Source organism: Microcaecilia unicolor, chromosome 3 (assembly GCF_901765095.1).
Source record: "Microcaecilia unicolor chromosome 3, aMicUni1.1, whole genome shotgun sequence".
Taxonomy (NCBI): domain Eukaryota; kingdom Metazoa; phylum Chordata; class Amphibia; order Gymnophiona; family Siphonopidae; genus Microcaecilia; species Microcaecilia unicolor.
In genome coordinates, this window is record NC_044033.1 from 457,729,459 (window position 1) to 457,750,518 (window position 21,060).

The 21,060-nt window shown below is 44.4% G+C and overlaps 1 protein-coding gene across 1 annotated transcript in view; it reads right to left on the minus strand.

Annotated features, from left to right (window-relative positions):
* The window catches only part of LOC115467195 (glutathione S-transferase 3-like), a 64,531-nt gene extending 62,031 nt beyond the window's left edge, over positions 1–2,500 (minus strand). The window contains exon 1 of the mRNA XM_030198952.1: positions 2,413–2,500. The gene's annotated coding sequence lies outside the window, so the exon portion shown is untranslated. The remainder of the gene's footprint in view (positions 1–2,412) is intronic.
* Positions 2,501–21,060: the final 18,560 nt, after the last annotated feature.

Genomic DNA, 21,060 nt, shown 5'->3' on the forward strand with positions numbered 1-21,060 from the left:
CCTTAGCCATACATGGAGGAGATCGAAATAAAACATTGTTGCAAAAGGAACAACGCTGGATATATAGATTAGAATCCCTGAATCCAACGGGGTTGAATAATAAAATTGAGTGGAAAGTTTTCTTATAATAATATCAACTAAAAGGACGAACAGATGAGGAAAGAGGCAAAGGATTTCTAGAGTATTCTGATAGGTTTAAGGAAGAAGGAACCATCAGGGCGTCTGGCGTAATAAAATCAGGTGACCGGCGCCATTTTGTGAGATACACTCAAGCAAAGAGACGGAGAAGCAGAGAAAAGATAAGACTGAGTACATGAGATATCATAGATATAATAAAATGAAACAAACACAGCTAAAAAGTGATAAAAAATGTTTAATTGCAGGGCACAAGAACTGGCAAAGATAAGTTTAGCTCCAGATGAAGATGTTACGAAACAGAAGCGCACTGTAGAGCAAACCAGTGAGAAAGCCTGGAAGATAAGATAAGTGCAAAGTTAAAAAAGTAATAAGAACAAAAAGTGGAAAAGCAAAAAATTATTGATCTAGACTAATGAGGATTCCCGCTGTTAGAATAACGACACAGCGGAGTGGTGTAGTTTATGAAGCAAAAGAATTAATAAGCACACCGGAAATCTGAAGTCAAGATTATTATATTTATCAAAAAGTCTGTGTTGATAAGTGTAAAGTGCCATAGTGGTATTAAGAGTTAGAATTTATTCAAGTGAGCACTACAGTTGAAGTGTAATTTACACTAAGGATAACTGCAAATTAATACCAACCAGTGCCACTACCAACTATCACTAACTGGTTGTTAGTGCCAGTTAGCAGCTAATTTGTCAATTACGTTACACATGTAACTGTAGGTATTCTATAATATGTGTACACAAGACAATAACATGAGTTTAATGTGCAGTCTCCCAATGCAATTTGACCCTCCTACAAACCTTCCTTTTATGACAAAAATTAACTTGCCCTAGCTACCTGGACAAAAATAGGGGTTACAGCAGATTAATGAGTCTCACTAGAATAAAAGATAAAAGCCCCTATAAATATGCCCAGCAGAAAGCATATCAGTTTAGTTTGGAGGTATTAACTGCTGCTCAAGAAAATACCAGAAACCAGTGGCGTAGCCACAGATGAGCCTGGGTGGGCTGGGGCTCACCCACTTAGGGTTCAGGCCCGCCCAACAGTAGCACACGTTTAGTGGTAGCTGGTGGGGATCCCAAGCTCTACCAGCTGAAGACTTTCCCCTGATAGTAATGAAAACGCTACTCTCCATGATACCCACACCTGTACATGCTCAGTTTTCAGCGCATGCTAGCTGCAGACTGCCAAGGTGGAAAGAAGCATTTTCCCACCAGCTGAGATATTTTTTTTGGTGGGGGAGGGGGAGAATACTTGGTGCCCACCTAAAATCTGTTTTCTGGCTATGCCCCTGCCAGAAACAGAATCCCAATGTTTTTAAATCCACAATAAAAAGTTTACTGCTGAAAAAGAGTAAGTACTACAATCCTAGAAAGAGAGCAAACAGACATCAATCTTCAGTGAGGTACAGCGCACTCAACACTACCATTTTAGGGGACCTAGAGCAGGCCAGAAGCCTGGGCCCCTAATTCCAGAGGGCCACCCAGACCAGTGGCTGCTTAGATTATAACATTGCACCTTATACCTGACCCTCAAATAAATAAAATGTATCCATTTAATACCCTTTAGTGTCAAATGTTCCCATATGGTTTATTACGGGTACATTGGACACTAAAAGGTTAGTTATTTAGACTCTAGCACAGAGTTTGTGTTAATCCTTGCAGCACTTGGAGGGGATTATTTTGTATACATTTTAGAAACAAAAACAAGCACAAGAAGTCTCAATTATCTAGTAGGTGTTCTTCTCTCATGCTACCTCAGAGCCAAGATCGCCTAAAAGTTTTCTCGGTGAAGATCCTCCTCCAGAGACGCAATTACATAGGCTTAGCTACTTGCAGCACATCTTTTACCTATACTGTCCAAAGAATTTCCCCAATCTCATGTTTTAACCCCCTTAAGTTTAAGGGTCTGCTATTCTTATCCTATGATTACTTGACCTCTCTGTATACCTAGGAAGCAACGGAATACATCTATCACACACGCCGTGATTTTCAATATAATGGTTATTTAAACGTGTAGTCAGTGTGCGAGTTCTAAGACCACCCAAGCTTACGCAAAGCGCCTACACAATACCAACAGTGATCTAGTAGTATAAAAATGTTAGCTGCTCTCCGAGTCCTAAGAAACTCTAGCGTGAGAGAACAAAAGATTTATAACAAATTTACTGGGTGAATCCCTCTTTGCCTCAAAAAAAAGCACCTCCAGGATTAGCGCAGGAGCAGGACGCAGGGAAAAAAAAAAGGTATTTCAGCCCTATTGAGCACCTACCAGACACAGCAACCAGCTTGAAGCAGAAAGAAAACAAACCCCACCCACACGCACTCGTTTAACTGAGGGGTGTGGCGGTCACGTTGGAACACTATGATACGTTCAAGTAAAGAGGTGTGGTAGCCGTGTTTTATTTCTATTGATTACGTATGATAGGCTCTAGAGCTGAGAATGGGAGGGGAGGGGAGAGGCCAACCGCCACCAATCAAAGGCGAGGAACTTTGATTGGTGGAGGTTGAGACAAGTTTCCTCTGATCCCTCCCATTCCCAATACCCAGAAATTTTAAGGCGGGTGCTAAGAGTGCTCGCAGCAAGGAGGTTTGATAAACAGGAATGGAAGTTGTAAGCAAGGAAGCCAATTAGTTTTCTCTTACCAGCGCAGCCGTCATTCCCGTTTACTCAAAACAAAGCAAGCAAACCTATGAGCTACTGCATCCACGTTGTCGGCTTTTTTTTTATTGTTGGTCCATCTGCATCAAGCCTAAAGCTGTTTCGACTGGATAGGCAATGCCTTAAAAGGTGGAGGACAAAAGTTGTTTTGTTTTTTTACTTATTGGACAGCTTTTTAATTTATTTGAAAGCTTCCCATATGTAGATATAAATATCATGAAATAACTATTGAATATCACTAAAACAGCTTAAAATTATTATAGCTGGTAGAAACAGAAATTTTAAACTCTGTATTTTGTGCTCATTTTTCTACACTAAAAACTAAATAAATACACTGTATACAATACAGATGGCCAAATTTCAGTGAGGATATTGTGTTCCTGATGGGTTCATCTTAAATGTTGTTGTAATCTGCCCTGGGAAGTATAGAGGGGCATAATCGAACGCGAACGCCTATCTCCATGATGGGCGTCTATGTCCGAAAACGGGTATGTGAAGAGGCGGGACAGACCATATTTTCGAAAAAATGGACGTTTTTCAGCTGGGCGTTTGTTTTTTTAGCGATAATGGAAACTAAAAACGCCCAGCTCAAAAACGTCCTAATCCGAGCCATTTGGTCATGGGAGGGGCCAGGATTCGTAGTACACTGGCCCCCCTGATATGCCAGGACACCAACTGGGCACCCTAGAGGTCAGTGCGGTGGACTTCAGAAAAAGCTCCCACATGCATAGCTCCCTTACCACGGGTGCTGAGCACCCAACCCCCCTCCCCCAAAACCAACAAATGTACAACACTACCATAGCTCTTAGGGGTGAAGGGGGCACCTACATGTGGGTACAGTGGGTTTTGGAGGCCTCCCATTTACCAAGCCAAGTGTTACAGGTAGGGGGGTGGGCCTGGGTCCGCCTGGCTTAACTGCACTGCAGTACGCACTAAAAGTGCTCCAGGGACCTGCATACACGCAGGCCTCTAGGACTTGTTGCTGCTGTATAACCTTGGCACACCAGTTGACACCTGAAGACTAATCTCTCTGAAAACGTCCTTTATTGGAATAAGCACGCTTACTCACAGTTAACTGCAGATCAGAGGTTGTGCCCCACTGGCAACGAGTCTCCCTGGTACTAAGATGAGCACTAGGTCAGAGCTGGCAGAATGGTGTACAATGCCCTCTTTCAGCCACATTCAAGGTAAGAACTAAGTTCTGTAACATGGCTAACACGTGAAAGGGATCTAAAACTGGCTTACAAAAATGGCCACTACTACCTCATGGACTACCGGAAACAAAACAGGGCACACTCTGACCCAGTAAGCAGGGGGAAAAGCACCATGGGAGTAGAGCCTACCAACTACCAACATCATGAGCATTTGCCACAAGCTAGTGGAATCACGGAGCCCAATACCCTACACCCACCACAATGCATTGCTGATGTGGATCTGCAGTGCGCATAACAGAAAAGGTGTCACACTCACCCGAGAGCCACATCAGAACCAGGGAAAGGCTGTCACAGGATAGAACACATTCTGCTGTCATGGAGGTGGGTACAGCATTTAAGGCTGGCATAGAGGCTGGAAAAAAAGTTTTTAAAGTGAGGGTTTTTTGGTGGGAGGGGGTTAGTGACCACTGGGGGAGTCCGGGGAGGTCATCCCTGATTCCCTCCAGTGGTCATCTGGGCAGTTGGGGCACTTTTTTTTGGACTTGTTCGTGAAAAAAAAGGGTCCAAAAAAAGTGACCCAAAATCGCGGTAAAAACGCCTTTTTTTCGATTATCAGCTAAAGACGCCCATCTCTCCTCGGCCAATAACCACACCCCAGTTCCACCTTCACCACGCCTCCGACATGCCCCTGTCAACTTTACCCGTTTCCGCGACGGATTGCAGTTGGAAACGCCCAAAATCGGCTTTCGATTAAACCGATTTGGGCGCCCACGAGAGAAAGACGCCCATCTCCCGATTTGGGTCACAATATAGGCGTTTTTCTCTTTCGATTATAAGCAGGATAGTGTTATAAATATGATGGAATATATTGAAATTAAATGGAAGTAGAATTAAACTCTCCTTTCATTGGGTACATGTAATCACTTCTTTATCTGTTCTGCAGAACTTTACCTTTTAGATACACAAATGGATTATTCTGTTGTTTGAGCATGCTTCAGGGACAAGTGTTTTATAAGCCAAAATAATAAAAATATTTTCAGTCAAACAGATCTCTCATTTGTGGAAACATAACTAAATGGACTATAAGCCCCTAATGCATCCCATTGGTTTTCTTATATTTTGTTCTTGTGAATGCTCATAGTGTGCCAAAACTGGAAATACAGTGAGACAGAATAATAGAATTCAGTAACATCCAAAACTTATTTTTTATGTTTTAATCATCATGTTCGTTGATAAGCTTCATACAGAACAAGAAAAAGCAGTAAACCATCCAACATGGCACAATAAAAACTTTTACTTTTACCCCAAGAACCCTTCCCCTCCCGTACTTCCCTCTCTCCCTATAAACCCACCTGACTGTTTCCACCCGCCAAAATAACACAACAGATGTACAGATCAGTAGGACTCAAAGCATTTCATAACAAGTAAAGTCATAAACACAGTTTATGCCAAATTGTTTAACCACACTTTGGTTTTGCCTTCGGGTTTAATAAGCAATACCATATGTACGTAAGGTCTAGATAAACCAAAAGGGGGGGGGATAAGCCTGGCTGTTAAATTGGCAGGCTTGGGAGACTATAAAACTCTCTCAAGTCTAGTGAACACTCTGGAGTCAGCAGTTCATGCAAACTCAAACTGTTCTTCAACTCAGCAAAAGCAGGAACATCAAATCACTTCAACTCTCCAACACTGAATGCAAATCTTTTAAAACCATGATTCTTCTGGTGGTCTGCAGGGGAACTCCTGTATTCTCCTCCCTTGGATATATTTACAGATATTTTTCAGCAGGACAATATACACTTTGTACAGACTCCTGTCCATGTCTATCCCAGAAATAATGTCCCAAAGGCTTTGCTCCTCTCAATTTCTCAGGTCCAGATCCCTTGTGGCCTGACCTCCCTCTAGGGTGACCTTTAATTCGGATCCACCCTGGTCATGGGATGGGCACTCCCTGGTTCCGATCCCACGCTCCCAGGCTGGGTCTTTTCCCTGTCCACCTGTAGCTGTCTTCCACAGTTGCCATTTTGCAGAGCCACAACTCCCCTTTATAGCCAGTGGTTTCACTTCAAGTTGCGATTCCACTTTACTCCACTAGGTCAATGGCAGGGGACCATCAGACAACCAGACCCCCCCCCCCCCCCCTAAAGCAGTGTTGCCAGGTAGTCATGGAAAAACAAGCACATTTTGCTTAAAAAAAAACAAGCACAAGATAAGTGATATCAGTTCTAAAACAAGCCTAAAAATAAGCTCAGGTTTTTTTTGTTTTGCTTGATGTGAATTTTAATCATACGCTAAAACACTAATATACTATTAAGAAGGCAACACATAGGGTACACCAATATTCAAAAGGAAGATATATGTACATTTTCCCTTTGGAAATTACCCTAAAGAAAATATAAGCAGAACTTTACAACTGCTATTTAATATGCATAATCTTGCCAGTTTATGTGTCTTATAAAGTATGTCCTTTCCCTAAGGACACCTGCTTGTATGAGTTTATGCACATATAATACAGACAAGAATTGAGAGATCAGAAGGAGGGGCATGGAGGAAGAGCTGGGCTTTGGAACATGGGAAGTTACATACCCACCCAAGAAGCAAAAGCATCTCAACTGCATAAATTGGATGGATCAATTCAACTTTATCCAGTTATTCACTACATTAATCCTAATTTCTCTAGGCCAGAAGCACAAAGTCCTGATGGATGGTTTTGTTGGAAAGGAGAAAGTGTATGTGTGCAGACATCACAGGTCAGGATGGGGTGGGGATGGAACCGCCCTATAGGATTTGGGAGTGAAGGCGGGGAGCATGAGGAGGTAGGAAAGAGCTGTGCGCGGCAGGGGAAGCAGGCCACTGTCTTGCACTGAACCAGTACCGGCTCTGCGTCCACTCCAGGCTGCTGTACATGACTCCTCTCAACTGAGCTGAGGCTGCCTTCAGCTCCCAGTGCAATATAGCTCAGCAGCAGCAGCCGCTGTACATGGACCTGCTGACCGGAGTGTCAGAAGGCAGCCCTAATACGGGGGCGGTGCATGTTGTAATTAACTCCTTCCATAGCCAATGAGGAAATGAAAGGGGACAGGAAAAGGTGGGGCTGGGCACCGGCTGACATACTTACTTGCAATGTTATCATGGTGACAATTATGGGCAATTGGCGGTATATCAAGTCAAATAAAAGAAAAAAGAACAAGCCCAAAAACAAGCTACCCATGAGTTCAGAAAAAAAACACGCAACTTCAAAAAATAACATGCCCAAACTCACGGGAAATAAGCAAGGTTGGCAACACACTGCCCTAAAGAGCAAACACTCCTCTTTATCTCCTTCCAATCTCCTTTCACAAACCCCCTCCCCGTCACTTCAGTACCAGGGCACTATCTCTCTGCATTTTATTTCAAACTTCTCCCCTTGGGCTGGGCTTTCTCCCACCCAGGGACCTCCCAGTCACTCCCCCAAGGGATTTACTCTCTCAGTAATCCCTAATGTAATAGGGGATTTCACTCTTCCTCCCCCCCCCCCCCCCCAGTTAACCAATCCCTTGCCCCCAAGGGATATTCCAGGTGTTGTTCTCCCTTCCCTTTGGAACAACACAGACCCCACACAACATCATCCAACTTTATATAACACATAATGTCACTTCAACTTCTTCTCCTTGATCATTCCCTCCAGTGATCTGTTTCTTCACATAACCCTTGTTATGCAAGCACATTATCCACATCAACTTGTCCATAATACTTCACATTTTGTAATCAACATTTCTCTTCCTCCTCTGTTTCCCCCCTATAATCTCCTCAGAAAGGGAGACTTCTCTTTACCATGGGTCAGATAGTCCCCAACCCTTTTTTCTCTAAACAAGACCCCCAAGTAACCACAAAGTGGCATCATGCTAAGGTAAAACACTTCACCAGTTTCCCAGATTAAGTCAGGACACCCAAGGACCTCAGGGTGACAACCTGCTCAGACATAATCCATTTCTCCAACATTTACCAAATGTCTCTCTCAAGGACACCCAGATAATCACAGGGTGGCAACCTGTCTAAACTAAATTCTGTTTACCACTTAATTTTCTTTTCCCCCAGGCAGCATGAGTCAGGGCACTCCGGACCTGCCAAAAGTGGCAACCTGCTCAGCCATACTCTTCCCCAGAATCCATGAATACTCACTCATAATCTTTCCCCAACATAACTGTAAACCATTTTATTCAATGCACATTTCAACATTTATTTAATATACACATTATCTGTCAAATGAACTACAGATTTATTTTTATTTAAGCACTTTTCATAACAATACAACCTGTTTGTGACCCTCCTCCCACATCTCAGACCTGGGTCCAACCCATATTTTCCTATCACATATTAACACATTTCTCCTAGAACCCAAAGCATTTTAATCTATTTCTTCAAACATTTATTTTTATAACCAGGGCCTATGCCCAACCATTCAGTTCATTATCGGGCTCATTGTCGAAAAAGAAAAACATCTAAAAAGTGGCATAAAGCAGCCTTTGGACGTTTTGCTCACAAAAAGGTCCAAATCAGTATTTTCAAAACCTATTTTTAGACGTTTTTCTATGAAGTCCGTCAGAAGTACGTCCAAATCTCAAGGGAGCGTTTCAGGGGCATGTTCAGGGCAGGATTTGGACATTCCTAAGACTTAGATGTTTTTCAGCCATAATGGAACAAAACAAAAACGTCCAGGATTAAAACTAAGATGTTTTGAGCTAGACCTGTTTTTATAACGAATAAGGCACAAATAGGTGCCCTAAATAACCAGATGACCACTGGAGGGAATCAGGGGTGACCTCCCCTTATTCCCCCAGTGGTCAGTAACCCCCTCCCACCCCCCAAAAATGTGATGAAAAACATTACTTGCCAGCCTCTATGCTAACCTCAGATGTTATACTCAGATCCATTAGAACAGCATGCAGGTCTCTGGAGTAATCTAGTAGTGGTGTAGTGCACTGCAGACAGGTGGAACCAGGCTCCTACCTCCCCCTACTTGTTACACTTGTGGAGGAAACTGTGAGTCTCCAAAACTCACCAGATACCCACTGTACCCACATATAAGTGCCCCCTTCACCCATAAGGGCTATGGTAGTGGTGTACAGTTAGGGGTAGTGGGTTTTGGGTGGGTTTTGTGGGGCTCAGCAGACAAGGTAAGGGAGCAATGGTGAGATGTGTACCTGGGAGCTTTTTATGAAGTCCACTGCAGTGCCCCCTAGGGTGCCCTATTGCCGTCTTGGGATATCAGGGGGACCAGTCTACTAAAAATGCTGGCTCCTCCTACATCCCAATGGCTGGATTTTGTGCGTTTTGCAATTGGACGTTTTTTTGTTTTTTTCGAAAATGGACCAAAACAAACCCCATCCAAATCACAAAACGTCCAAAAAACAAAACCTCCAAATCACAAAACAGTATTTTTGTTAAAAAAAAAGGCTTTTTTCTTTTTCGAAGATGACCTTCTTCCCTATTTAGATTTTGGACAATTTTTGCAAAACGTCCAAAGTCGGACTTAGACATATCGAAAATGCCCCTCTTTGTTTCCTTTACTCTTCTTTATTTGGTAATTCAACTCAAAATGTCCAACTGTTTAAATTTATTATCTTTGGACCTCAATCCCAACTCACTTTCTCTGATCAGCCATATCACTTGGGATCAGGTTTCTGGATCACAACCCCGCCCCAGAGTGGTCAGGACACTCTGTAATATTTGGGGTCATGGTACTCATCCACAACCTCAACATAGTGGGTCCAGACACTCTGACCCACAGTCCAGTCAGCATATTGGACCAGGATATGTCCCTTCATCCCTGGATCCTCCATCTCGACTGGATACGTGGGTTATTTTTTCATTCAATGGAAAATCTCCTCCTTTTTCCATGTCTCATGCTGGGCCTCCACCAAACACAGCAGTCAGCGGGACATAAGGGTAGAGCAGTCCCCAAAGAACCCAGACCACTTTTTCAAATGGCGGTCTCCATGGCTAACTCGAGGCAGCTTTGTCCCTGCGGCCCTCCCGCTCTCAATCCATACTCCGTTGAGGAGTTCATCCAATACTGGCTCCCCTAGCCAGCACTCATCCAAGACCTCGGGGTTCAACCCAGGCCATCCCTCTACATCAATAACATTTGTGGGAATCTGAAGGGTTCGGAGGAGATGGTTCACCTCCAAACTATGGACAACCCACTCAGAAGCCAAGTTCACTGGAATGCTGGTGTCCAACTCCCCAGTGGCCAGGCTGAGAAAATCCAACATGGTCACCGGTTTGGGCAACCTGGTTTCCAAGTCCCTCGGTACCCTCCACATAAGACAGCTCCGCTGAGTTCACAGGAACTCTTGAGGTGTGGTTGGGGGCTCCATTTTTCTCCTCATCATCGGGGCCACCCTCCTCAGTATCACAGACGCCACCTCCCGGGCCATGACTACCTTGGTATCCACTGGCTGCTGTCTTCGCCCCGACCACGTATCCAACTGGTCTGAGGTTCCAGACTGCTCTCCAACAGACGAGGAGGCAGTGGGGGTGTTGGCACTGAGTTCCTCCTCCCCCAAGTTCTCCCAGTCTCGATGGCTGCCTCCGCCAACAATCCTGCAGAAACGGTCTCCAATGGCATCTTCCCTCCAGTTACTGGGCTGGCTGGCAAGTAGGGCTCGGACCTGAGGTCCTACCCCAAGATATCCTCTATGGCTGGTCATTCAACTGAGCCCTCTGAAGACTTGGCCCAGTCCTCGCTCTTCTCCTTCCACAGTGGCATAGGACTTGCACTGCCCAACAATATACTGCTCCCTTCCTTCTTGTAGAACCCAAGCCTGCACTCCAGGCAACAGAGTTTAACTGGCACAGGCTAGCTCTGATAAGTGTAACCAGGGCATACAACTCAGCCCACCACCATGCTCTCCTCCACACTTAGCTCCACCACAGCCTGCAATCGCATGCACCATCCTTGTTACTCCTCTCTCTGCTTAGATCGCCACGTTCTTCAAACTCCCATGTGGTTAGGCCAATCCTCCTCTCCTTTTATAGGCCGATCTTGCACATCCAACCCCTGTGCCTGTCCTCCGCCCTCTGGGATGTACGAGTGATGTCACAAGCTCTTACTGTCCAATGGCAGTTTGCTCCAAAAGTCTCTGCGACGTGCCATCACAGGAGCCCTCTGTCCTCCTCCTTTCTGGCTGGTGCAGAAACCACCACTATGATGATTCAGCAAATCCTTCCCATGCTTTACTGATGTACTCACAGTTTTGGCACATTTTTCTATGTCTGTTTGCCACAGTGTTAGCACCAACAGTCCCTCCGGTATTCTCAGGCACCAAATTTGTTGTAATCCGTGCAGTACTTGTTTTTATAATCCACAGGGCGCAATATTTGTAATCCAAAAAATGTAGTTTGCTCTCTCGATGTCAGTCTTTCCACAGTTTGAAATAAAGGTATTTTCTCAAAAAACTCTTCCGGATCTCAGCGGAACCTCCAGAATTTTATATGACACCCCTGTCCTGGATGCTCCTGGATTCGGGGTCCAACCCGGTTGGAGCCTCTCGAGAGCAGTCTCTGTTGGTCCTGTGCTTTCTCGGCACTCTGTGCCTCCACCTGGGGAAAGAAGCGTTTGCAAGTGGAATTACCTTCTTCACCCCCAGGAAACCCAAAAAACAAGTCCAAATGAAAACTGGGGGGAATAAGACTGGCTGTTAGATTGGCAGGCTTGGGAGACACTTAAACTCTCTCAAGTCTAATGAACATTCTGGAGTCAGCAGCTCATGCAAACTCAAACTGTTTATTCTTTAACTCTCCAGGATGTCCTTTACTTTAGATCCACCTTGGTCTTGGGATGACACTACCTGGTTCCGATCCCATGCTCCTGGGCTGGGTCTCTCCTCCTCTACCCTTAGCTCTCCTCCTCCGCAGTTGCCGGTTTGCTGAGCCACAACTCCCCTTTACAGCCAGTGGTTTTACTTCTTCTAGTTGGGATTCCACTTGACTCCACCAGGTCAATGGCAGGGGACCATTAGACAACCAAAGACCCCCCCCCTCCTAAAGTAGTGTTGCCAGGTAGTTGTGGAAAAACAAGCACGTTTTACTTTAAAAAGAAGCACAAGATAAGCAATGTGCTTCTTTATTTAAGTAAAACATGCTTGTTTTTCCACGACTACCTGGCAACACTACTTTGAATAGCATATTAGTGTTTTAATGTATGATTAAACTTCACACCAAGCAAAAAAAAAAAGGGGGGGGGGCTTATTTTTAGGCTTGTTTTTGAATTGATAAGATAAATGATATTAGTTCAAAAACAAGCCTAAAAATAAGCCCCCCTTTTTTTGTTGCTTGGTGTGAAGGTTAATCATATATTAAAACACTAATATCCTATTCAAAGACCCCCCTAAATGGCAAACACTCCTCTTTATCTCCTTCCAATCTTCTCCTCCCCTCCGCCCATCACACTTCAGTATCAGGGCACTATCTCTGCATTTTATTTCAAACTACTACCCTTGGGCTGGGCTTCCTCCCACCCAGGGACCTCGCAGTCACTCTCCCCAGTGACTCTCCACAGTAATCCCTAATCTAACAGGGGATTACATGTAGTTTTCAAAGTTCTGGACATAGGCGAACATCTTCTGCCAGGTGATCATGTTAAGAGATAATAACAGGGTTTAATCTGTGGGGTATCGCCTAGAACACAGTTACACCACGTCTTTTCATATTCCAGTCCTTTTCCTTTCAAGTATGCAGGATAGAGAATGATGCAGGGTCAAAGTTTGTCCCCATCTCTGCAAACTCTGTCCCCGTCCCTGTCCTGTCCCTGTGAGCTCTGTCCCCTTCCCCACGAGCTTTGTCTGATCCCACCCGCACAAGCCTTGAACAGTTTTGATTTTAATATTGAAATCATTTTATTAATGTATAAAAGAATCAGTATTCTATACAAATGTCATTTTAAAAATCACAAATAATACAAAACAAGGATCAAAAAAAATCCTCGTCTCCCCTCACAAATATCCTGTTAACTATTGGGAAAACTGAACAAGCCAAATTACCACAGAATGCTACATAGAAAATTCATGCTAACAGAATACCTCAGTCACACACACAGAACGCAAATGCCAAATACATAGTGCTGACCAAAAATGATGAACATATATTAAATCAAATCACCAAGAGGCCACACCAAAGAAATAGAAAGAGATGCATTTCTTTCTACACCATGCTAAATTTAAAGATCTTACATGCCAGGGATGGTGTTAGGGGAATGCAACTACGACAACTGCCCCCTGGCCAGAGAGAGCCCTAAGCCTGCTGGCAGCTGAAGAAGACATGGCCTCAGTGGCATTCCTAGGGGGGCTAACACCCGGGGCGGATCGCTGATGCGCCCCGCCCCCCGGGTGCAGCGCAACTCCCCCCCCAGCGAAAGGACACCCCCCTGGCAAAAGAACCCCCCTGGGTGCACGCCGCTGGGGGGGGGGGGGTGCCACACGCTTGTTCACTTCGTTCGCTTCCATGCTCCCTCTGTCCCGGAACATGAAGTAACCTGTTCCGGGGCAGGGGGAACGCAAAATGAACGTAGCGGACAGGCGCGTGGCACCCCCCAGCGGCGTGCACCCGGGGCGGACCGCACCCACTGCCCCCCCTTGGTACGCCACTGCATGGCCTGATAGGCTTTGTGGTCCCTTCCCAAATTTGTGCCCTGGGCCCTAGCCACATCTAACACCAGCTCTAGCTGGATACACATTTCAAATCTGATATATTCTAATCACTAAATAGAAAATAATTTTTTCTACCTTTTGTTGTCTGGTCATTGTATTTTTCAAATCATGTTGGTCCCAGGCTCTGGTTTCTGTTTCCCTCTGTCTTCTCAACTCGCCAGGTTATCCTGCCCATTTGACATTTCATTTTTCGCCATACTCACCATCCAACTTCCATCTCTGTGTATCTATCTTCTTTCCTCATGTTCAGCATGTGGGTGGATGTGTGAATGACGATTGGATGGTGACTCCAGCTGAAGAACTAAGGCCAAAGCCAGGCAGACTTTGTAGGTCTGTGCCTGCATATGGCAATCTAGTTTAGGATAGGCTGGAAAGGACTTCAATGGCAACTTCAGTAGCTGGAATCGAGGATACAGATGGGCAGACTTTTTTTTATTTATTTATTTGTTGCATTTGTATCCCACATTTTCCCACCTATTTGCAGGCTCAATGTGGCTTACATAGTACCGTGATGGCAATCGCCAATTCTGGTATAACAAATACAGAGTGATATTATGGTAAAAGTTCAAAAGTGACAAACATATTAGGGAATCCAGGAGGAAAAGTTAAGTTATGTCCAGTTCAAGTATTAATTTTGTTGTGTTGCAGGGTTCTGGTCTGGGTCCCACAAATAACAAGTTGGCTTTGGATAGGCTAGAGTGGGCTTTAACGGCAACTCCAGTAGATGGAACACAAAGACAAAGCCGGGTGGACTTCTACGTTCTATGTACCAGAAACACCAAAGAAAGATTTGTGATCAAATATATAATATCACATTCATTGTTGATTTAGGGGCCCTTTTACAAAGCTGCGGGAGGACTAACATGCAGGTAGCGTGCACCAAATCAGCACTACTGCCGGGGTAATATGTGCACCCGGCGGTAATTCTGAGTTTAGCGTGCACAAATCCTGTAGTAGAAAGTATTTTTCTATTTTCTACTGTGGGGGGCATTCTCGGTGGTAATCGGCAGCACAGCCACGTTGGCGTGCGCTGCATGGTTACCACGCAGGTAGCGCATGAGTCCTAACCACTAGGTCAATGGCTGGCAGTAAGGGCTCAGGCCATAAATAGGCACGCGCCTAGTTTTAATTTTTGCGCACACCATCCCAGTCACAGTAAAAAGTGGCCCAGCATGGGCCAAAAACATGCACCCACACTACCACAGGCCACGTTTTACCATGGCTTTGATAATGAGTATGACTGTTGGACAGACTGGATGGATCATTCAGGTCTTTTTCTGCCATCACTTAGTATGTTACTATCAGGCTCGTTTTCGAAAGAGATGGACGTCCAAAAAGTGACATAAATCGGCACTTGGACGTCCATCTCACAGAAATGCCCAAATCAGTATAATTGAAACTGCATTTTGGACGTCTTTCTTGGAAGTCCGTCGCAAGGATGTCCAAATCTCAAGGGGGCGTATTGGAGGCGTGTTCAAGGCGGGACTTGGGTGTTCCTAAGACTTGAACGTCTTTGAGCCATAATGGAACAAAGCAAAAACGTCCAGCACAAAAATTTGGACGTTTTGAGCTGGACCTGTTTTTGTTACGAATAAGGCACAAAAAGCTGCCCCAAATGACCAGATGACCACTGGAGGGAATCAGGGATGACCTCCCCTTACTCCCCCAATGGTCACTAACCCCATCCCACCCCCAAAAAGTGTGGTGAAGAACATTACTTGCCAGCCTCTATGCCAGCCTCAGATGTCATATTCAGGTCCATGACAGCAATAGGCAGGTCCCTGGAGTAGTTTAGTGCACTTAAGACAGGTGGACCCAGGCCCATCCCCCCACTACCTGTTACACTTGTGCAGGAAACTGCGAGCCCTCCAAAACCCACCAGAAACCCACTGTACCCACATATAGGTGCCCCCTTCACCTGTAAGGGCTGGGGTAGTGGGTTTTGGGGGGATCAGCACACAAGGTAAGGGAGCTATGTACATGGGAGTATTTTATGACGTTCAATGCAGTGCCCCCTAGGTTGCCCGATTGCTGTCCTGGCATGTCAGGGGGACCAGTCTACTAAAAATGCTGGCTCCTCCCACGTCCAAATGGCTTGACTGGGAAGTCTTTGTTTCGAAAATGGCTGAAAATCAAAGAGGCGGGGAGAAGGTCATTTTCGAAAAAGATGGACGTCCAAATCGCAAAATGTCCAAATTCAAGGACATCCATGGTATTTTCGAGCACATAAGATGGACGTCCATCTTTTTCGAAAATGACCTTCTCCCAGCCTCGGAATTTGGACGTCTTTGTAAAACGTCCAAATTCTGACTTAGATGTTTCTTTCGAAAATGCCTCTCCACATTACTTGTTTCGAAAATGGCTGAAAGTCAAAGACATCCAAATTGCAAAACGTCCAAATTCAAGGACGTCCATGGTATTTTTGAACACAAAAGATGGACGTCCATCTTTTTCGAAAATGACCTTCTCCCCGCCTCAGAATTTGGACGTCTTTGTAAAATGTCCAAATTCTGACTTAGATGTTTCTTTCGAAAATGCCTCTCCACGTTACTTAAAGTTTTTAAAAACCAATGCCCGATATGGCCATGTTTTGCTCCACACTAGGGTTGCATCAGGGGCAATAAAACTGAGACTAAATAAATAAGGAAGAAAAATAAAAAGGCAGAAAGGCTGCTTACTTATGTCAGATATACAAACACAAAAGCAGACTAAAATAAAAACAAAATAAAGAATGAATCTTTATTGAAAACAATACATTCTTTAGGTAGAAGATTGTGAAGGTGTGCATCAGTGAAGCTTAGAATGTTACGCCATGGTGAGTGGGACATGATGCCTCTCAGTATAGTAAAGAAAAATAAAAAGGCAGAATGGCTGCTTACTTATGTCAGATATGCAAACACAAAAGCAGACTAAAATAAAAACAAAATAAAGAATGAATCTTTATAAAGATTCATTCTTTATTTTGTTTTTATTTTAGTCTGCTTTTGGGTTTGTATATCAGACTAAATATATAACCACTTGTTAGTAAAATAATAACTAAACAATAAATAAACTCATACACTTAGACTTATTACAAACAAATACAATTAAATTACCAAGATAAAATTAATTTATAAATTATAATTAAATTAAAAGATACTAGTTAAAAGTTTCTCCTATGACTGGGAGATTCAAGATGGCGACTAAGCAGGTTGTGTGAGATGAACGCTTTCCACATATTCTAAAAATATACCTTTTTTATTCAAAAGAGCATGCCGAAAAGGAAGGGCAAGCCAAAGGGACCACCCCTCCCAAAGCAAATACCCCCCTTAACTGGGCAATCGTCAATCTCCACATTTTTGGTTTCGACTCCACTTACGGGCATTTCCACTACTGGGGCAAGGAAGAGCCCCGTTTAGGAGAGCGATTTGTCGCTCAGCCCGTTAGGACCTGCTACCCCACCACCTCTGCAACCAGACGGAATTGCTGTACCGAGTCTTGGAACTGAAACAGATTCGAAGGGGTGGCGGACTCCGTCAGTGGAAGTAGGAACCAAAAATATCTCTGGGACGGTGGAGGGAGAACAACAACTACCAGGAATGATAACAGGGGATACCACGGCTGATACGTCCTGAAATGCTGGTTTACAAGAAGAAATTTCCCTTTGTGCAATGGCAATTCAACCGTTGGTTAGGCCCCAGGAGGTGTCATCGGAATCAATCTGGACTGCCCTTGAGTCTCTGCATAAGGTCTGTACTTCCTTTATAACAGTATCATTAAACAATGTTACTCAAATAAGAACTTTAAAAGAAAAGGTGGAGGGTGTTTTGACTAAACAGACTAACTTGGAAACAGAAATGGCTAAAGTAATTAGATCAACAAGCCCAAGTCTCTGGGGACCGTTTACTACTTCATCGAAAAATAGAAAATTTAGAGAACTTATCCAGAAATTTGAACCTACGTATACTAAACTTTCAACAATCTCAATACATTACTCCAAGAGACATGTTTGTTCAATTTCTAAAAGAGATCTACAAATATTCAGAACAATCTCTTCCACCTTTACAGAGACTATATTATTTGGATTTGAAATCAAACCAACAACAAAATGTCCCATCTCAGCAGGATAACTTAATAGAAGCACTTGATATAACAGATTTTTTGGAACAATCTAAAGAGAATATTGAAACTAGGGCAACTTTAATTGTTTCATGAATATTTATTCAGGATAAAGAAGCCTTATTAAGACCTTACTTTAAGAATATTCATCCAGAATTTAAAGGCAGTAAAGTTTCAGTATTTCCAGATGGACACAACAGAGAAGAAAAAAGTTTTTGGATATGAAGCAAGAATCCATTGGGATAAATGCTCGTTTCCAATTAAGATTTCCTTGCAAGTGTTTGTTAATATTTAAAGATAAGAGATATGTTTCTTTGAACCGGAACAATTACGTATATTTCTTAATATGCAAAGCAGCAAGGAGCAATCTCAGACATGAAGCGGTCTTTTTTTTTTTTTATAGGGGTAACCTCCTGCTTATTTTCTTTAGGAAATTTTCATTGTTTAGCCAACTTCCTTTGGTATATTGACTTAAATCTTGATATCTTTCCCATATTAGTGGACTGTTTAAACCAATATTGTACTGTTTGCTAGAAGAAGAAAAGTTTTTAGTTTTCTTCTGTTTCTTTTCTTATTTTAATATTTTGCTAAATATTGGTGTATCTATTCAAAGAATGTATCTTTGTCTAAAATGAAAATCAATAAATATAAATTAAAAAAAGTTTTTCATATAACAAAAAAGATTAGCACATAACAGTATTTAGGCATGAGCAGTTGTGCCTGCCATAGAGTAGGCATAAGTGTCATGGTTATATTTAGGTGTTAATTTGCTGACAAGCTTTGGTGCACAATTTGGCCATTAAGGAATACTGGCTTAGCGCTCATTTTTGGGGTGCCAGAATTGTGGCACCCTAAATAGAATTGCCCCTAATCTTCTATTGCTTCAGGTACCCGTTTTGATTATAAGCTTCTTGTTTAGTAGTTTAAAAGTATTTGATATACCACCTTTCTTACATAGTGAAAGAGGTTTATCCTATATAATAATTCTCACGTCCAACGTTCTAATGTGCCTGGGACCGTGCCTCCCTCGGAGGTGGTCTGCTAGGCAGGCACGCACTGACGTCAGTGACAGCTGATTCGAAAGCAAGAGGAGGAATAGGGAAACACGCAGAGCATGTTTCCCTACTCCTCCTCCCCCTGTCTCCCTTCTGCGACCCTGTCGACTCCCCTTCCCGCCGAAAACCGTCCCCCGCCACACAATTACTCCCTTACCATGAGGCAGTGCCGTAGCGAGGGTGCCTGACACCCGGGGCGGGTCGCCACTGCGCACCCCCCCCAGGTGCAGGGCACGGCACACCCCCCCTCCGGAGCGCACCCCCCTGAAACGCACCCTCCCCCCCGAAATGCACCCTTACCTTGCAGCGGAGGGCAGGCGGGAGGGCCGATCCGCCCCCAGTGCACGTCACTGGGAGCTGCGTCGGCTCTGCTGCTTCCCTGCTTTCTCTGCCCTGGAACAGGAAGTAACCTGTTCCGGGGCAGAAAGAGCAGGGAACCAGCGAGCTGACACCCCCCCAGTGGCGTGCACCCGGGGCGGACCGCCCCACCGCCCCCCCTTCCTACGCCACTGCCATGAGGTGTCAGAAAAAAACTCCACGAGTCCCCTCTCCCAGATTACAGCAGCAGGAGAAGCCAGTAAAGATCCCGAAAACAGACTAATCCTTGCAGGTGAAACCGATGCTTGGACTCTGAATGAACCTCGAAATCCGCACCCACGACACTCACTGGTCAAGGCAAGGAAGATTGAACATACGTGACGTCACTATTTCGCACAATGTCGCAGTTCTGTGATGCATGAGAGTACATGGCGACTGGTGGCTGGGAGCCGAAGAGGAAGCATGGTGGAGGGGGTGAAGAAGAGAAGGTTGCTGCGTGTGAGTTGTCGAGGTCCACGGAGGATCCTGAGGAGACTGAGGAGGAGTAGGTTGGGCTGTCAAAAGTGGAGCACATGCATTGGGCAGAGGACGTGACTCGAACCCCTTCCTCCACTCTCTCCCCTGACGTCACCATCCGCTTCCGAGACCCCCGGGAAGGCTATCGGAGTAAAAACACCTGGGAGCTGCTCCAGAGCCTGATGGTCTTACGCCTGTGCTCCTACGATGCGCTGGTGGAGCGGAACCAGCAGGTGAGTCCTGGAGACACGGGGGTACATAGGAGACAACTTTAAAAGACTGAAGGAAGCGAAGGTGTTAAACGCGGGGGGAGGGGGGCGGGGGGGGGGGAGTTGTGAACGAATGAAAGAAATGAAAATTTGGGAAAGGAAAACAATCTGAATGCTGGCCATTAGGACACAGGGTACATAGGAGACTTTTAAAAGAATGAAGTGAAAGTGTTACATCTTGGGGGAGGGGTGAGGAGGAAAGCGGTGGGGTATCCGGATACTGGGCGTTAGGGCCACGGGGGTAGATAGACTTTTGAAAGACTTAAGGAAGCCAAAGTGTGGGAAGGAGGAGGAAAAGGAGGGGAGGAAGGAGGAGGGAAGGGGGTGAGGGGCGTAAGGAACAGGGGAGGGGGGCCCTGCCACACACTCTCATTCTCACACACACACTGTCACACAGACAGTGTCACACACCCGCACATTCACTCTGGCTCTCTCTCTCTCTCACACTCTCTTCAAACATACACACTCCCAGGAAAACCTTGCTAGCGCCCGTTTCATTTGTTCCAGAAACGGGCCTTTTTTACTAGTAATATATAAAATATAAAAGTTATCTAGAAAAGAACACCAGTGTTGATAGAATAGACACACTTACCCAGTACAATCACACACACACATTCATATCGTCTTAGATCAAGTGTGTATGTCTCCATCTGCAAGTTATCCCTCAGCTTTATTAATCTTGCATAAAAGCTTTCTGAAAAAAAGTAAGTTTTTAAGCCCACATTGTATTGCACCTGAATACTTATCACCACTGTACAGTGCTGTGTACATCCAGTAGCACTACAAAATAAGATTTTTTTTTAATACAATGTTTTGACAGTATGAACATAATTAGTTCACATGAAGAAATGTTGTCAGTATGCTGGATTACTCCATTTACATTGTGTTTATTTGTGCATAATCATTATCTTTGAATGTTAAATTGTTCCTGACCTAGAATGCTATGATAGGTGGGTTATAAATGATTTTAAATAAATAAATAAGCAAGCACTGAATGCAAAACATAAAAGTTTGAAACATGTATGAAACTCTATTGGTAGCCAATGCAAGGCTCTGAGAGGCCCTTTTACTAAAGGGATGGCGCGCAGCAACAGGCTTGCTGCGTGTCAATCCGGAACTACTGCAGGAGCCCCATGGTAGTTCCCACCCCCAGTGCGCT